Raw genomic sequence first — 15,072 nt, 5'->3', positions numbered from 1 at the left:
AAGTGAAGGAGGAGGAAGAGGGGGAGGGAAGGAAGAAAAAAGAAGAGGGGGGAAAAAAGGAAAAAAAAAAAAAAAAGACTCCAATCTAGGAGTCAGGAGAAAGCAGAGTGCAGTGAGTAAGACACTGCTTGCCTCATCAACGCGAGGTCTGCCAGAGAGCACCCAGCTCCAGTGAATGCCATCTGACACTTTGCAGAGGCGGCTGGCTCTGTGCAAAAAGAATTGCCGCAATTTTCCAAGCGCAGCCGAGAGCATAATAACTTTATTGTGCCGCTTGTTTACTTCCTAATGGCAAGTTCATTCTCACTGGGCCTTCTTCAAGCCCTGGTGTCTAGACAGAGAAGAAAATTCCATCTAGAGACCTGGAACAGAGAGAGAAGTGACAATTTAATAGCTACCCCAGACCTGATGTCGGGGGACCATTGTCACCGGAAGGAAAGGATCTATTTCCTTAGTCACCAAGCTCTGTGTGTGTGGTGTGTCTGTGTGTGTGTGTGTGTGTGTGTGTTTTCTCTCTCTCTCCTGCCTTCTCTCTTCATCCATTATTATGTGGGTTCTGGGGATCAAACTCAGGTCTCCAGCTTGCCGTCCAGTCCCCCACCAGTAGAGTCTTTACCTCCACAGACGGCAATGACATTGAACACTTTTGTGTCACCTCTTCTCAAGGACTGGGAATACAGGTATGCAACATCACACCCAGTTTTATGACATTCTGGAAATCTAACCTAGGGCACTGTATATGTTAGCCAAGCACCCTACCCACAAGGCTATAACCCCAGCCCTTCTTTTTTTTTTTTTTTTTTTATTAAGAGATTTTCTATTCATTTTACATACCAACCACAGATTCCCCTGTCCTCCCTCCTCCTGCTTCCCCCCAGTCCCCCCTCCAAAGCTCCCCCATTCCCACCTCCTCCAAGGCAAGGTCTCCCATGGGTCAACAGAGCCTGGTACATTCAGCTGAGGCAGGTCCAAGCCCCTCCTCCCTGCACCAAGGCTGTACAAAGTGTCCCACCATAGGCACTAGGCTCCAAAAAGCCGGCTCATGCACTAGGAACAGGTCCCGATCCCACTGCCTGGGGGCCCCCTAAACAGTTCAAGCTAAACAACTGTCTCACTTATCCAGAGGGCCTAGCCCAGTACCATGGGGGCTCCTCAGCTACTGGTCCACAGTTCATGTGTCTCCATTAGTTTGGCTGGTTGTCTCTGTACTTTTTCCAGTCATGGTCTTGGCTTATATAATCCCTCCTCTCTCTTGTCGATTGGACTCCTGGAGCTCTGCCTGGGACCCGGCCGTGGATCTCTGCATCTGCTTCCATCAGTCACTGGATGAGGGCTCTGTGATGACAGGATATTCAGCCACCCCATCACCAGAGTAGGCCAGTTCAGGCACCCTCTCGACCATTGCCAGGAGTCTATGGTGGAGTCCTCTTTATGCATTCCTGGGAACCTCCCTAGCACTCTGCTTCTCCCTACCCCAATGGTGTCTTCATTTATCATGGTATCTCTTTCCTTGTTCTCCCACTCTGATCCTGTTCCAGCTCGAACCTCCCGCTCCCCTAGGCTCTCATTCCCCCGTCTCTTGCCCTCTATTACTCCCCTTGACCCCCCAGTTTGCTCATGTAAACTCAGAAGAACAAATATAGTATGTACTCACTCATAAGTGGATACTAGATGTAAAGCAAGGGATAACCAGACTGCAACCCACAGCTCCAGGGAGGCTAGCTAGTAAGAAGGACCCTAGGAAAGACGCAAGGATCGCCCAGGCCTTCTTTACCGTTAAGAACTGTAGATTCCCTGTGAATTCCATGGGCTCTGATTCATGAAGGGCCCCACAGGCTCATTTCCAGCTTAGCTCTGTTAGGACTGTTTGGCTTTCACTGGGTCTGCCTTAGTGGTTTGCCGTGGGGTTCTGGATTGTCTCCTTGTGGCAACAGTACCAATGGGCACCTGCTGCCACCCCCAGAAGCTGCTTGATGACTCCTTTTCCATCTCTGGCCAAATTGATAGCCTGGCTCTGCAAGCATTACCACACACAGCTGTGAGCTGTTCCCCTCGGGGCTGGCTTCGCAAGCAGAGTGGTTTTCCCCACTGAAGTCGGCAGTACGGAAAAGCCCCTTGGGCTCTTTATTCGCCTAGAATCCCTGAGAGCCACTGGACTTTAACGCACGTGCATTTCTCAGGCTTTGTGTTTCTCTTCAGTTATTGGAACTTCGGAGGTTTCTGGTGGAATCTGTAAAGAAAAGAGCCAAGACATGTATCTCTAGCTGGCCAATAAGCACGTTTAAATTTTTAGAAACAAAAATAAATTCAATTTCATTGCCATGTTGCACACACGCGCGCACACACACATTAATTTCAAGGGTTGGAAGGACACACGCCATGGCACACATGCAGAGGTCAAAGGACAACTTGCAGGAGTAGGGTTCTCTCCTTCTACCAGATGGGTCCCAGGGGCCAAACTCGGGTTGTCAGGCTTGCCAGCAAGCACCTTTACCTGCTGAACCAGTGATTCTCAACCTTCCTAATGCTGACACTCTTTAAAACAGTTCACGTTGTGGTGATCCCAACCATAAAGTTGCTACTTCATAACTGTCATTTTGCTATTGTGATGTCAACATCTGACATTTCTGTTGGGTCTTAGACGACCCCTGGGAAAGGGCCAGTTGACCTGGGAGTCGTGGGACCCACAGGTTGAGAACCAATATGCTAAACCATATCCTGTAGCGATAACCACCATCCGTTCACCATGTCCGAGCGAGGTGCTGTGGATTAAAAAATAGAGACAAGAGACAGCGAGTCATTCACCATGGCTGAATGCCGAATGCTGTTTATTGAAAGAGGGAGGAAACCTTAAATACAGGCTTACAGCACAATGGAGGATCCCCGGAGGGCAGAAGTTCCCTACCGAACATTCTTGCATCTAACCTGTTTACACCAAATGCAGGATACAGGAACAAAAAACCTCTGGTGATCTCTCCAGGGATCTTTAGGTGAAAAGGAAACCGGCAGGGAATCTGAATAGGGAGGACATCTAGTCAAGGTCAGCAAGCAAGGTGGCAGCCACTCACAGTGGGGGTCCAGGGCCCACAATTTCCCAAGCCCAGGGCTCAGTGTCATAAAGTGCTTGATACATTTGTTGTGCAAGAAAGAGTGAGGAGCTGAGCTCAGATCCCCCACACCCATGTAAGAGCCAGGCTCCCAGAGAAGCAGCTGTAACTCTAGCACCCAGAGAGAGGTGGCAATTAGATCCTTGGAGGCTTGCTGGCCAGCCAGACCAACTGAGAACAGCCAGCTCCAGATTCAGTGAGAGATTGTCTCCAAAAGGATGTGGAGAACAGCCGGAGGGGGATGCCTCAGCTTTGGAACTTCCCCTGCCCAAGGATCTACCGTGGAGAGATGTGCAAACCGCTGGGGCAGCGGACAGCTGTGGAAGCAGAACCCGAGGAAGGCTGACCCAGACAGAGAAAACTGTGGGGGCAGGAAAGGGCAGTAGAGTAAAGGAACGCGGGCAACAGTTTAAGAGTTGGGTGGCTATGGGTGTAATCCTGCTGTGAAGGCTCTTTGTATGCAAATCAGTAACGCCCAGGATTTCAGGCAAAGTGTTTTGCAATCTTCCAGCCCTACCTGGCAAGAATAGTTTACTGGGCACGACTGCATCTCAGCACTGTGCTAAGGGTGCTGATTAACATCAACATTGTTCTTCTATTGGAATTATTTATATGGATTTATACATCAATATGCATGCAGCTTATGAATAAATACTATTGCCCTTAGCCAGCCAGAGTGGAGCACGCCTTTAATCCCAGCACTTGGGAGGCAGAGGCAGATCTCTGAGAGTTTGAGGATAGCCTGGTCTACACAGTGAGTTTCAGGGCAGCCAGAGCTACATAGTAAGACTTTCTCTCTCAAAAAAAAAAAAAAAAAAAAAAAAAAAAAAGCCCACAGAAAATTACTTCCCTTACTGCTGCATCAAAGTCTTCAGAGGAAGGGTTTTCTGGAGAAAAGAGGAACAGAGGCAGCACTTGGGAGAGGACAAAAAATATTTGCTTCATTGACTATGAAACAAAGAACAAAGGAACAAAAAATTCCCTTAACTGTGCAAGAAAGGTATGATTATGAATGTAGATAGAACCCTTACACACACTAGCATATGTTGACTGGTTCTAGATCTAAGGGGAAGAACTCAGGGGTCTCACTAATAGTATGAGGTTATCTCCACGCTCTTTACAGCGGTTCCTCTTTCTCTAGCTTCACAGATGACTAGCTCACTGGCCTGTCTGTTTATTTAATATCTTTTGAGACAGGGCTCACCACAAAGCCCCAGCTGACACAGGACTCCCTATGTAGACCAGGCTGGCCTTAAATGCACAGACATCCATCCACCTGCCTCTGCTTCCTTTAACCCTAGCACTCAGGAGGCAGAGGCAGACAGATCTCTGTGAGTCCAAGGTCAAGCTTGCTCTATAGGGTAAGTTTTAGGTCAGCAAGGGCTGCATACCGAGATACTTAGACCCAAAGGTGTGCGGGGGAGGGAGGGAAACAGAGTTGGTGGCATACATCTTTAATTCCAGCACTTGAGAGCTTGGGAAAGAGAAGCAGGCAGATCTCTGTAAGTTTAGAACCAGTTTGGTCTACATATTGAGACTCTGTGTTTCAGTAATAAATAAATAGATAGATAAATAAATTAAATAAATAAATAAATGAGAAAGATTATATTAACCTGTGTGACAAGTGTAAATAAATGATACTAACCACATAACCATATCTGGACAAGTTTCCCCCAGTACTGGTTCGTTTTTCATGAATGGAAGAGAAAATAGGACTTCCCTGTTCTTGTCTGAGTTGTAAGCACCCCATCTCCTAAGACTATATGAAACAGTAAGCAAGGAAACCTATCAGCTGTGTGCATTCCTGGGTATCAAAAGTCTCAAGTGTGGTTTCTTGACTTTCTACGATCTTTTAAAAAAAGGTTTACTTAATTTGTGTGCACTACATGTGTGCAGTACCCACAGAGGCCAGAAGAGGGTGCTGGATCTCCCAGAACTGGGGCTGTCAGCCTTAATCACTAAGCTGTCTCTCCAGCCCCATTTTCTCCAGTTGTAGACCAAGGAGAATTTCCTACCTCCATCCAGATAGTTCTGTTTTATTAGTTTTATGTGCATATCTATCACATAACATTTTATTTAAAGATTTGTTTTATTTCTGTGTATACTGGGAACCTAACTCAGGTCCTCTGGAAGAATAGCAAGAGCTCTTAACTACTCAGGCATGTCTCCAGCACCATAAGATGCTGTTTAAAGAAATAATGACATTGTTTGCTCTTTTAAAATGACTTGTAAGGGGCTGGAGAAAGGACTCAGAGGTTAAGAACATTTGCTGTTCTTGCAGAGGACCCAAGTTAGGTCCCCAGCACTCACATGGTATCTCATAACTACCCATAATTCCAGGGAATGAAGACACAGAGGCATCTTAAGAATGAATCTAGCCTATCATGGCTGCAGGGCAGTCCAGCCTCAAAGGACTGAAGCACTCTTCCCTTCACCTATGGCATATTTATTTACTCTTTTTTACAGTTTAGATAGTTAATTTCTATACCTTCAAAGCAACCCAAAAGGAGCTCACAGAGACCAAATGCCAGGTGCAAATTACTTGAATTAACAGGTGCCTCGGTTTTCCGGGTTTCCTGGACCAACTTTTGCATAGGCCTTTGATCCTTGGAGCACTCTCTGATCCTTGACTCTCAAATAAGATTCACATAGGGCGATAAGAGAAACAAAAGGTAAGAGAAACAAAAGGTGTGGCTAAACAAAGGAATGATTAGGGCTAGGTGCTGTTCTCTGGAGCCAAGCCAGGAATGCCACTACAGCCCTGTCTGTCCTGGAACTCACAGAGACCCGCTGGCGGCCTCTACCTCCATTTCTTGAGTGCTGGGGTTTTCCATACCTGGTAACATTTTCATAATAACAACAACAAAGAGGCCAGGCATGGTGGTCCGTGCCTTTAACACCAGCACTCAAGAAGGCAGAGGCAAGAGGGTCTCTGTGAGTTCAAGGCCAGACTGGTCTACGTAGGTGAGTTCCAGGACACCAGCCAGGCCTACATAGACAGATCCTGTCTCAAAAGAGCCAAACCATGCTTAACCAACCAAACAACAATAACAACAAAACTATAAGAGAAAAGAAAAAGAAAGAAAGAAAAAAAGGACAAAACTATAAGAGAACATGAAGATTTGGGGCTGGGATGTCCACAGCTCAGTGGTAGAGAACTTTTGCCCAGAATATATAAGTCCCTGTGTTTGATCCCCAATATCAAACTAAGAAGGAAGAAGGGGGTGGGAAAGGAGGATTTTTACTGAGACATTTCCATGGTTTACAGCAAATGTTGCTTGGGTTCAAAGGCATGAGTGCCGCTCCATAGAAGAAAGATGCCTTTCCAGAAGAGCTTCAGTGCTCCGGAGTGTGATGTAACCATTCCTCTGGTTTATTGCAAGCTTCAAGGTGAGCATCTGGATTTTCCTGTTTATCAAGGAAGTGGGACTCATCATTATCATTATCACTGTGACTGCCTTATCAGCTCCATCAAGGAGAGGGCTATTGAAACAGACAATTACTGCTAACCTCCCATGAACCAAGGCATCGGGTAGTTACAAAACACTGTGGGCATATAGGTCACTCTGTTCCCTCCCCCTTGGTGTGCACACACTCTGAAGGTTTTGATGGTAAAGGAAAAGTACTCGGTGCTCTTCTTAGTGGGCCGAGAAGACTACGGCTCCTGCCTTAGATCACAAACAAAGCTATTAGAATTCCTGATCTCAAACCCTGGCAGATTGCACCTCCTCTACTACATGGTCACCCTTGATCTTTGTAACTTCCCCCATGCTCACCCCTCAGTTACTGAGGCCCACAGTTACTCAGATGTGTTTAACCAAATTGTCATCAAACATTTGTGAAGTAAAATCCATCAGTAAAGCTCATTGGTTTGACTTTATTTGGGGGTGCAAAGGATTAAACCCATGGTCTTCTGTGTGCTACGCAAATGCTCTACCACTGAGCCACCACCCAGGCTGACAGGAATACATCAGGACCTGACACCTTTTTTTGTGCACCTACCAGGTGAAGCAAGCTTGAACCTGAGGCCTTGTACATGCCAGGCAAGTGCCCTACCACCAACCTACGTCTCCAGATCTGTTTTCTAATTTTTATTTTGAAATGGTCTTCCTAAGTTGTTCCAGCTGCCCTGGAACTCACTCTGTCGCCCCGGGCAGACCTTGAACTTGACATTTTCCTTCCTCGGCCTCTTGAGTAGCTAGGATTACAAGCCTGAGCCACGAGGCCTTGGTCTGATAACTCAGTTGTCTTTTTTAGTATCTCACAGGGATAAACTCCAGGTCCCCTTTGGAGACTGAGCATGTTCAAATCTCTTATGTCAAATGATTTAATATTTGCATATAACATATACATATAATATGCTTTACATTATCTCCCAGTTATTTATAATACCTTTACATTGTATCATCCTTAGGAAAGAATAGTGAGTCTGCATTGGGGGTGGAGAGTCTACACTGTCTGGTATAGAAACAATGTCGTTTTATTTTGTTTTAGAGAAGGAGGGGATGGGGGAAGAAAGGAGAAAGAGGAAGTCTTCTTCCTTGTCTCTTCCCTGCAACTGGAGAGCTCAGCACGAAGGCAGCTGCTCACAACCCAGGCCAGGGTCATCTTGAACTTGGCCATGACCTCCTGAATTCCAAGACTGAAGAACTGTGAGAAATGGGTAAGTCTATGTTTAAGCCACTCAGTTAGGGAGGGCTGGAGAGATGCTCCAGCCCTGCCAGAGTCCTGATTGCTCTCCTAGAGGACCTGGGTTCAATTCCCAGCACTCAATTGTTCATGACTCTAGTTTCGGGGCATCTGACACCCTCACACAGACATACACGTAGGCAAAACACCAGTGCACATAAAATAAAAACAAATTATTTCAAAAGGAAAAGAAGCCGGGCGGTGGTGGCCTTTAATCCCAGCACTCGGGAGGCAGAGGTAGGTGGATCTCTGTGAGTTCGAGGCCAGGCTGGTCTACAGAGCGAGTTCCAGGAAAGGCACAAAGCTACACAGAGAAACCCTGTCTCGGGGGAAAAAAAAAGAAAAGAAAAGAAAAGTTACTCAGTGAGGACATTTTGTAAGTGTGGCCAAAACTGGCTGAGAGAGCTATCATGGTAATTAAAACTCTGTTTACCTTAGAGTTATTTTGCTGATAAGGCCTCCTAAACTGTGAAAGAGGAAAACTTTTAGTGACAGTTGATAAGCAGCAGAGTGCCACACAAAGCATTGGTGGACCAGAGTTGTGAAAGTCCTATGAAGGTCAGGATTCCAAAATCTGTAATCATATTGCCAAAGCAAGAAGCGCTCAGTTCAGAACAAAGAATTGCCTGTCAGGAAGATAATCATCAGGGATCCCTGATAATTGCACAGTGCCTGCTCCCTTTATTTTAAACTTAAGTCTAATGCTTCGGGCACAACCATCCTGATACTTAGAATCATACTTAAAAAGCACTTTAGAAGAGCTTTTTAAAATCAACTTTCAGAATATACTTCATTAACTGTGGGGGAGAGGGAAGGCGGTGGAGACAAGGTGTCCTATAGCCCAAGCTGTCTTTTAACTCACTATGTAGCTCAAGCTGGTTATGTACTCCTGATCCTCCTGCCTCTGCCTCAGGACTATTAGGATTGCAGTGTGTGTTGCCACACCCAGCTGTCTTACTAACTTTTAATCGTTTTTCGGAGGCTGGAGAAATGACTGTTAAGAAAGTGCCTGTTGCTCTTGCAGGGGACCCAGATTCACTATCCAGCAGCCCACGGGTGGTTAGATTATCTGTGACTCCAGTTCCAGAGGATCTAAGATCCTCTTCTGACCTCTGTGGGCACCAGGGACACATGTGGTGTGCATATGCATTCCAACAAAACATGCACACACATGAAATAAAAATAATAAAATCTTTTAAAAAATAGAAATGAAGTAGCTTTCTCCTCTTTTCTTTGTTTTTGTTTTGTTTGAGATAGGGTCTTGCTATGTAGCCCTGAAAACTCACTATGTAGACCAGGGTGGTCTCAAACTCATGGAGATCCACCTGCCTCTGCCTCTTGAGTGCTGGGATTAAAATCATGTGCCACTACACCCAGCTAAAACAGCTTTCTAAGATACCAAAAAAAAAAGCATTAACATTAAAATGTTACTACTAATCACTAAGTAGTTAAAAAAACTACTAATATTTAATTCTACTATTAATAAATTAAATTGAGAGGTAGGGGGAGGGAGGGGTGTGTGGTTGGTATGTAAAATGAATAAAAAAATTTCTTTGTTTTAAATCTTAATGATAAAAAATAGAAAAAAACCAAAAAAATGAAATTCAACAAGATAAAACTGGTTATGTTATGTCAAGTGTGGCGGCATATCCTTTTAATTCCAGCACTTGGGAGGCAGAGGCAGGCCTGGTTAACCTAGCAAGTTATATCAGGTCTGGGAATATAGCTCAGTTGGTAGAGGGCTTACCTAACAAAGCCCTGGGTTCCATCCCTAACACCACATAAATTTGATGTGACGGTGCTTGTCTATAATCCTGGTATTTTGGAAATGAAAGCAGAAGGATCAAGATTTCAAGGTCATCTTTAGCCACCGTGAGTTCTAGGTGTGCTAGGTGTGTAGTGGGTAGCTGCTGTCTATGACCTTGAAGCACCGCCCCTAGAGATACAGCAGATAACTGCTTTACTTGCCTATGACCTTGAAGTGCATGCCCCTAGGGCATGGCCTTTGGGTGACCTTTAAGACCTGAGATACAGGGAGGCAATTTCTCTTTGTTCCCTCTTGGGTGTGGATGCTGAGAAGGAAGACCAGCGTGGGAATATAAGAATTTGGGACTATAACTTGGCTTCCCAGGACCCTACAATAAATCTCCCATGATGTAATGAGTTTTTATCCCCTAATAAATTCCTTTGCTCATTAAGCAGACTCCATGGATTTCTTGTTATATCTGGCACCCCCCACATGGGTGGGCCATCTGTGGCCCTTATCCATGCAGAGAAGCTTCCACGTGAGCCAGCCTTTTACCCCTTCCGGCTCAGATCCTGCCCACAGACTCCGTGAGCAGTCCGTCAATCCTGGTATTTTGGGGGTGAAAGCAGGAAGATCAGGTTTCAAGGTCATCTTTAGCCACAGTGAGTTCTAGGTGTGCCTGAGTTGCATGGGATCCGGTCAAATTAAGAGTTCTCTGAGCCAGGCGGTGGTGGCGGTGGTGGCGGCGGCGGCGGCGGCGGCGGCGGCGCACACCTTTAATCCCAGAACTCAGGAGGCAGAGGCAGGTGGATCTCTATGAGTTCTAGGACAGCTAGGGCTACTATACAGTAAGACCCTGTTTAGAAAATAAAAAGTGTGCAGGGTGGGGGTGGGGAGCCACCAGCCGGGAAGGAAGTTAGGTGACTTCCTAACTTCAGATACAATGTGACCTCCGGCCTTAAGATCCAACCATCATTACTTCTGCCATCATAGTGGATTTGTACCTCTTGAACTGTCCTTAGATTGCCTCTTGTCAGGCGTTTGGCTACAGCAGTGACCGAGGTACTAATACATTGGCTGGTCTCAAACTCCTGGCTTCAAGTGGGGCCTTCTGTTGGTTAGGCGGGGGCGCTCCTGGCTGGTCACCACCCACGGCGGCCTTGCCGATGGATGTTGCGGTGGCGGAAGAATCACGAGCCATGGTTACCTTTCTAAAGCCTAGAGCTTTATTGGGAAAGGGGGGGGCGAGAGAGAGAGAGAGAGAGAGAGAGAGAGAGAGAGAGAGAGAGAGAGAGAGAGAGAGAGAGAGAGAGAGAGAGAGAGAGAGAGAGAGAGAGAGAGGCGGCGGGGAGGGGGGAGAATACGGAAGGGGAGAATGGAGAAGAGAGAGGGCACAGAGAGGGCATGCCTGCTTGCCTTTTTAGGCTGGGATGTCCTTGCAGGCTGGTGACGTAATTAGGACATAATCCTTCCACTTTCCACCTCAGCCTCCTGTCCCACTGTACTTGGTTCTATCAAGTTTTTAAAATGATGGTAAGAAGTATGATTTTTTTTTTTTAAATTTTAGACTCACTTATTTTGTGTGTATGAGTGTTTTGCCTGTCTTTCTGTAGGTTCACCTTGAGCATGCTTAATGTCCATGGATCCCCTGGAACTGGAGTTACAGACTGATGTGAGCCACCGCATGGGTGGTGTAAATTGAATCCAGGTCCTCTCTTAATGGCTGAGCCATCTCTCCAGTCCCCAAAAGTATAATTTTTTTCAGCAGATGTGATCACGGTCATCTTTGGCTACATAGTAAGTTGAAGACAGCCTGGTTTGTGTAAGAGTCTGTCTCAAAAGCAGAGAAACAGTCCGCTGTGCATACAGGTGTGTTTAATCCCATCACTCGGGAGGAAGGGGGTGCAGAGCTCTGTGAGTTTGAGGCTGGCATGATCTACATAGAAAGTTCCAGGCTGAACCAGGAGGATCACACAATGGAAAAATCACAGCCTAGGCTACACAGGGAGGCTCTGTCTCAAACACAAACACGAAAGGCGGAAGTATATGTGAAAAAGGAACCGGAGAATAGTAAGAATTGCAAAGGAAAAGGCCAGAACTGAGTGAGAGAAGTCACCGTGTTCGTGGACTGGTGTGTATCAGACCTTACTATAGAAAGCAGGACAAGGTGGTCTGGATGACACTGAGAGCCGTGGATCCTCGGGGAGGAGTTCGCCCACACTATAGGTAGGCCTGCCGGCTTACAGGAAACCTCAACGGCTCTGGAGCTGACTCTGATGTTTCCTGCTACTGACGGTCTTGTTCTAACCTAGTTACCACTGGAAACTAGTAATGGAATCCTGGCACCTCCCACAACCTCACTGCAAAGGACAGTTCTTTCTCAAGATTCTTATCAGAAAACCAGTTCTTCTTCTTTAATTGAATTTTTTTGGTTAGCATACATCATGCAAATGAGGTTCCCTGTGGCCTTTTCTTTTCTTTCTTTTTTCCTTCCGTCCTTTCCTTCTTCCTTCCTTCCTCCCTTCCTCCCTTCCTCCCTTCCTTTCTTTCTTTCTTTCTTTCTTTCTTTCTTTCTTTCTTTCTTTCTTTCTTTCTTTCTTTCTTTCTTTCTTTCTTTCAAGACACACCTCTCTGTTATGCAGTGCTGGCTGTTCTGGAATTCACTGTGTAGACTAGGTTGGCCTCCAACTCTTCGAGGTACTAGAGATCCCCCTGTGTCTGCCTCCCGAGTGCTAGGATCAATGGGGGGTGCTACCATGCTGGGCTCCTACATACATATTCTTCATATTTATACATTTGAAATCTAGCGTATATAAGAGAAATCACATTTGCCCTTTCTTTTTCTTTTCTTTTCTTTCTTTTTTGGACAGGCCTTAACTCTACAGCCAGGCTGACTTGAAATTCACTACACAGCCCAAGCTGATCTTGAACTCATAGAGATCTGACTCAGCTTTCCAAGGGCTACACTTACAGGACTGTTCCACACATCCAGTATTGTAAACCGACTTTGCTACACATCAGCTCAGTCTTTCAGTTGCCCAAAGAGATGCATTTATGCATGTCATCACAGAATGACTCCCGTGCATCCCTCTTTCCCCCCAGAATCTGAAGGGGCAGATCAAAGGCCACTGCACACTAATTTCTCACTTGTGTTTTCATTAGCTCAATTAGTGACTTGGCAGGTGGAATCTAAGCTTTGTAGAAGTTGATCAGATGCAAAAGGACAGACCGTGAGGGCTCTAGTGCAGATCCTTAGCTGATTGAAAATGGAGACGAAAGAGGGTGGCCCCGCCCCCGCCAAGCAATGTCATCCATCTTGAATATCTTCCAAATGCCCATGTCTTAAAGGTTTGGTCCTCAGGATGGTGCCACTGGCAGATGGTGGAACCATCAGGAAAAAGGGCCTGTGGGAGGATTTTAGGTCACTGGGAGCATGCCTTTAGGGGGAACTCTGGGGGTCTAGAGAGGTGATTCAGCCAGTAAAAGTAGTAACCACACAAGCCTGACAAACTGGGTTTGATCCCAGGACCCAGGTAAAAAGTCAAATGTATCAGTAATCCCAGCGTTCCTAGGGAGACAGAGACGGAAACTGGCCTGAGGCTTGGTGGCCAGCTGATGGGAAGTCAGCCTGCAGCAGAAATGAGAGCGCTTGTCTAAAACAAGGTAGAGGGTGAGAACTAACTTTGGAAAGTTGTTCTCTGACCTCCACATTTGTGTTCCCTCCCTGACCACCACACAAAATAAATTCGCGACATTAAAAGCAAAACTTTCAGGGAGGATTGTGAGACCCTGTCCTCATTCCATTCTTTTCTCCTGTTGCTTCCTAGCCACAAAGGTAAGCCTTTTGACCTGCTGTGGGTTTTCTACCACAATCGTCTGGCATGCCTGCCAGAGGCCCAAAGCAATGTGTCACCCCGTTCCTGGGCTGGAACCTCCCAAATGATGAACCAAGACAATCTTTCTCAGTTCGTAATTATCCCGGAGTTTCAGTATTGTGATGGATGGCTGATTAGCACATCTGCCCGCAGGGGCCAGGCATGAGGAAACGAGTGAAAGCCAGGTGTGTGTGGGGGGCTGGGAGACTCAACCCCCTGCTGCTGTGTGAGCTGGGGAGGGTGAGGAAAGGCTGCCATTTGCAAAGCCAGGAAATCAACACTCAGCCAGAGGAGGTAAGAGTCGGGGTGCCACACACTGAAGAAGTGGCTCACACTTCCAAGAATTAAAGGGCATCCATGGAGGCTTTGAAACACGATTTCCATCAAGCTAATCCTCCTCTAAGTCCTGGATTTCTTTCTTTGGTCATTTGCCCTAAATTGCTCAAAGCACGATACTGTACTTGGCAAGAAACAGCTAAAGCAATTTAGGCCTTTAGCTTCCAGTTGCAGAGGTGAGGCCAGTGCCTCTGATAGCGTTTGAGGTTAGACCTTTACTTGTGTTGCATAGATAGATAGATAGATAGATAGATAGATAGATAGATAGATAATATTCCTATATAGTTTATATATATGTATAATTATAGAGGATAAATCTTTTGATAAGTATAAAGTTGGTTTAATATCTCCTTCTGATTTTTATTTTATTTTAGACCAGAGTCTCACTCTGTGTCCCAGGCTACCCTCAAACTCACCGCAATCCTCACCATGCCTGGCCTGGCGGGGTCACTTACAAAACCGCTGGTGCCTGAGAGGCAGTGGTACTGCTGAAACCAACCAGCCCCAGGGATCTCTGTCTTTCTTTATTACCTCCTATTTACTACAAATAGCTGGGCAGACGGGAACGGTGAATGGAGTCTAAGGGAAGATGTCGGGAGGGTCTTGTACCTAGTTAGTTGCTGTGCCCTTCTGCTTCTTTCTTTACCAGTAATGTCTGGTTTCATTTTGAGACTACCTCATTAGCACAGGTTGGCCTCTGAGCACAGAAGACCATGAGCATGGTCTGCATGTTTTTTTGTTTTTTTTTTCTAGTATGCCTTCCTTGTGGGAACTCCGTTTTGAGGGGCCAAGTTGGGCTAGCCCAATCTCCTTTCTTACGTATCCCAACACCATCATTGCCACAGCAGCAAATGACCCTGACTCCCCACATCCTGCATCCCTGAGGTGGCAGAGCCCAGGCTCAGAGGAGCCACACAGGGTCAGCACAGCGTTCTTTCCTGGCCTTTGAACTCACTATGTAGCTGAAGATGTCATCAAACTTTGAATCCTCTTGTTTCTACTGCTGGAGTGCTGGGGTCACAGCCGTGTGCCACCTCAGCAGTTAGGAGTTCCAAGACAGGCGCCAAAGCTACACAGAGAAACCCTGTCTCAAAAAACCAAAATAAATAAATAAATAAATAGGAAGTAAAATTAGATAAAAATGTGAGCTGTAGGGGATAGTGATATTTGTTGCTCAGTGGTAGAGACACCCCCCCAAGCCCCTATTTTCTGAGGTAGTCTTGTGTCATGTAGCCCAGGCTCCAGCCTCAAACTCACTATGTAGCTGAGGATGGCCTTGAACTCCTGATCCCAAGTCCTGGGTTACAAGTGTGAACCA

At 46.2% G+C, this 15,072-nt stretch overlaps 1 long non-coding RNA gene across 2 annotated transcripts in view; it reads right to left on the bottom strand.

Annotated features, from left to right (window-relative positions):
- Positions 1-231: 231 nt before the first annotated feature.
- The window catches only part of LOC121822388 (uncharacterized), a 29,370-nt gene continuing 14,529 nt past the window's right edge, over positions 232-15,072 (bottom strand). Inside the window, exons 2-3 of one of the 2 annotated variants that reach the window (XR_013044381.1) lie at positions 1,775-2,230; positions 232-362 (exon numbers count right to left, since the gene is read on the bottom strand). This is a non-coding gene — a long non-coding RNA (uncharacterized LOC121822388). Of the gene's footprint in view, positions 363-897; positions 1,336-1,774; positions 2,231-15,072 lie in introns of those variants that run through there. The other variant, XR_013044380.1, reaches the window with a different exon arrangement.

The sequence above is a fragment of the Peromyscus maniculatus genome, chromosome 14, assembly GCF_049852395.1.
Source record: "Peromyscus maniculatus bairdii isolate BWxNUB_F1_BW_parent chromosome 14, HU_Pman_BW_mat_3.1, whole genome shotgun sequence".
Classification (NCBI taxonomy): domain Eukaryota; kingdom Metazoa; phylum Chordata; class Mammalia; order Rodentia; family Cricetidae; genus Peromyscus; species Peromyscus maniculatus.
The sequence above is the reverse complement of the archived record's forward strand: the minus strand, read 5'-3'. Positions and strand labels throughout refer to the sequence as shown.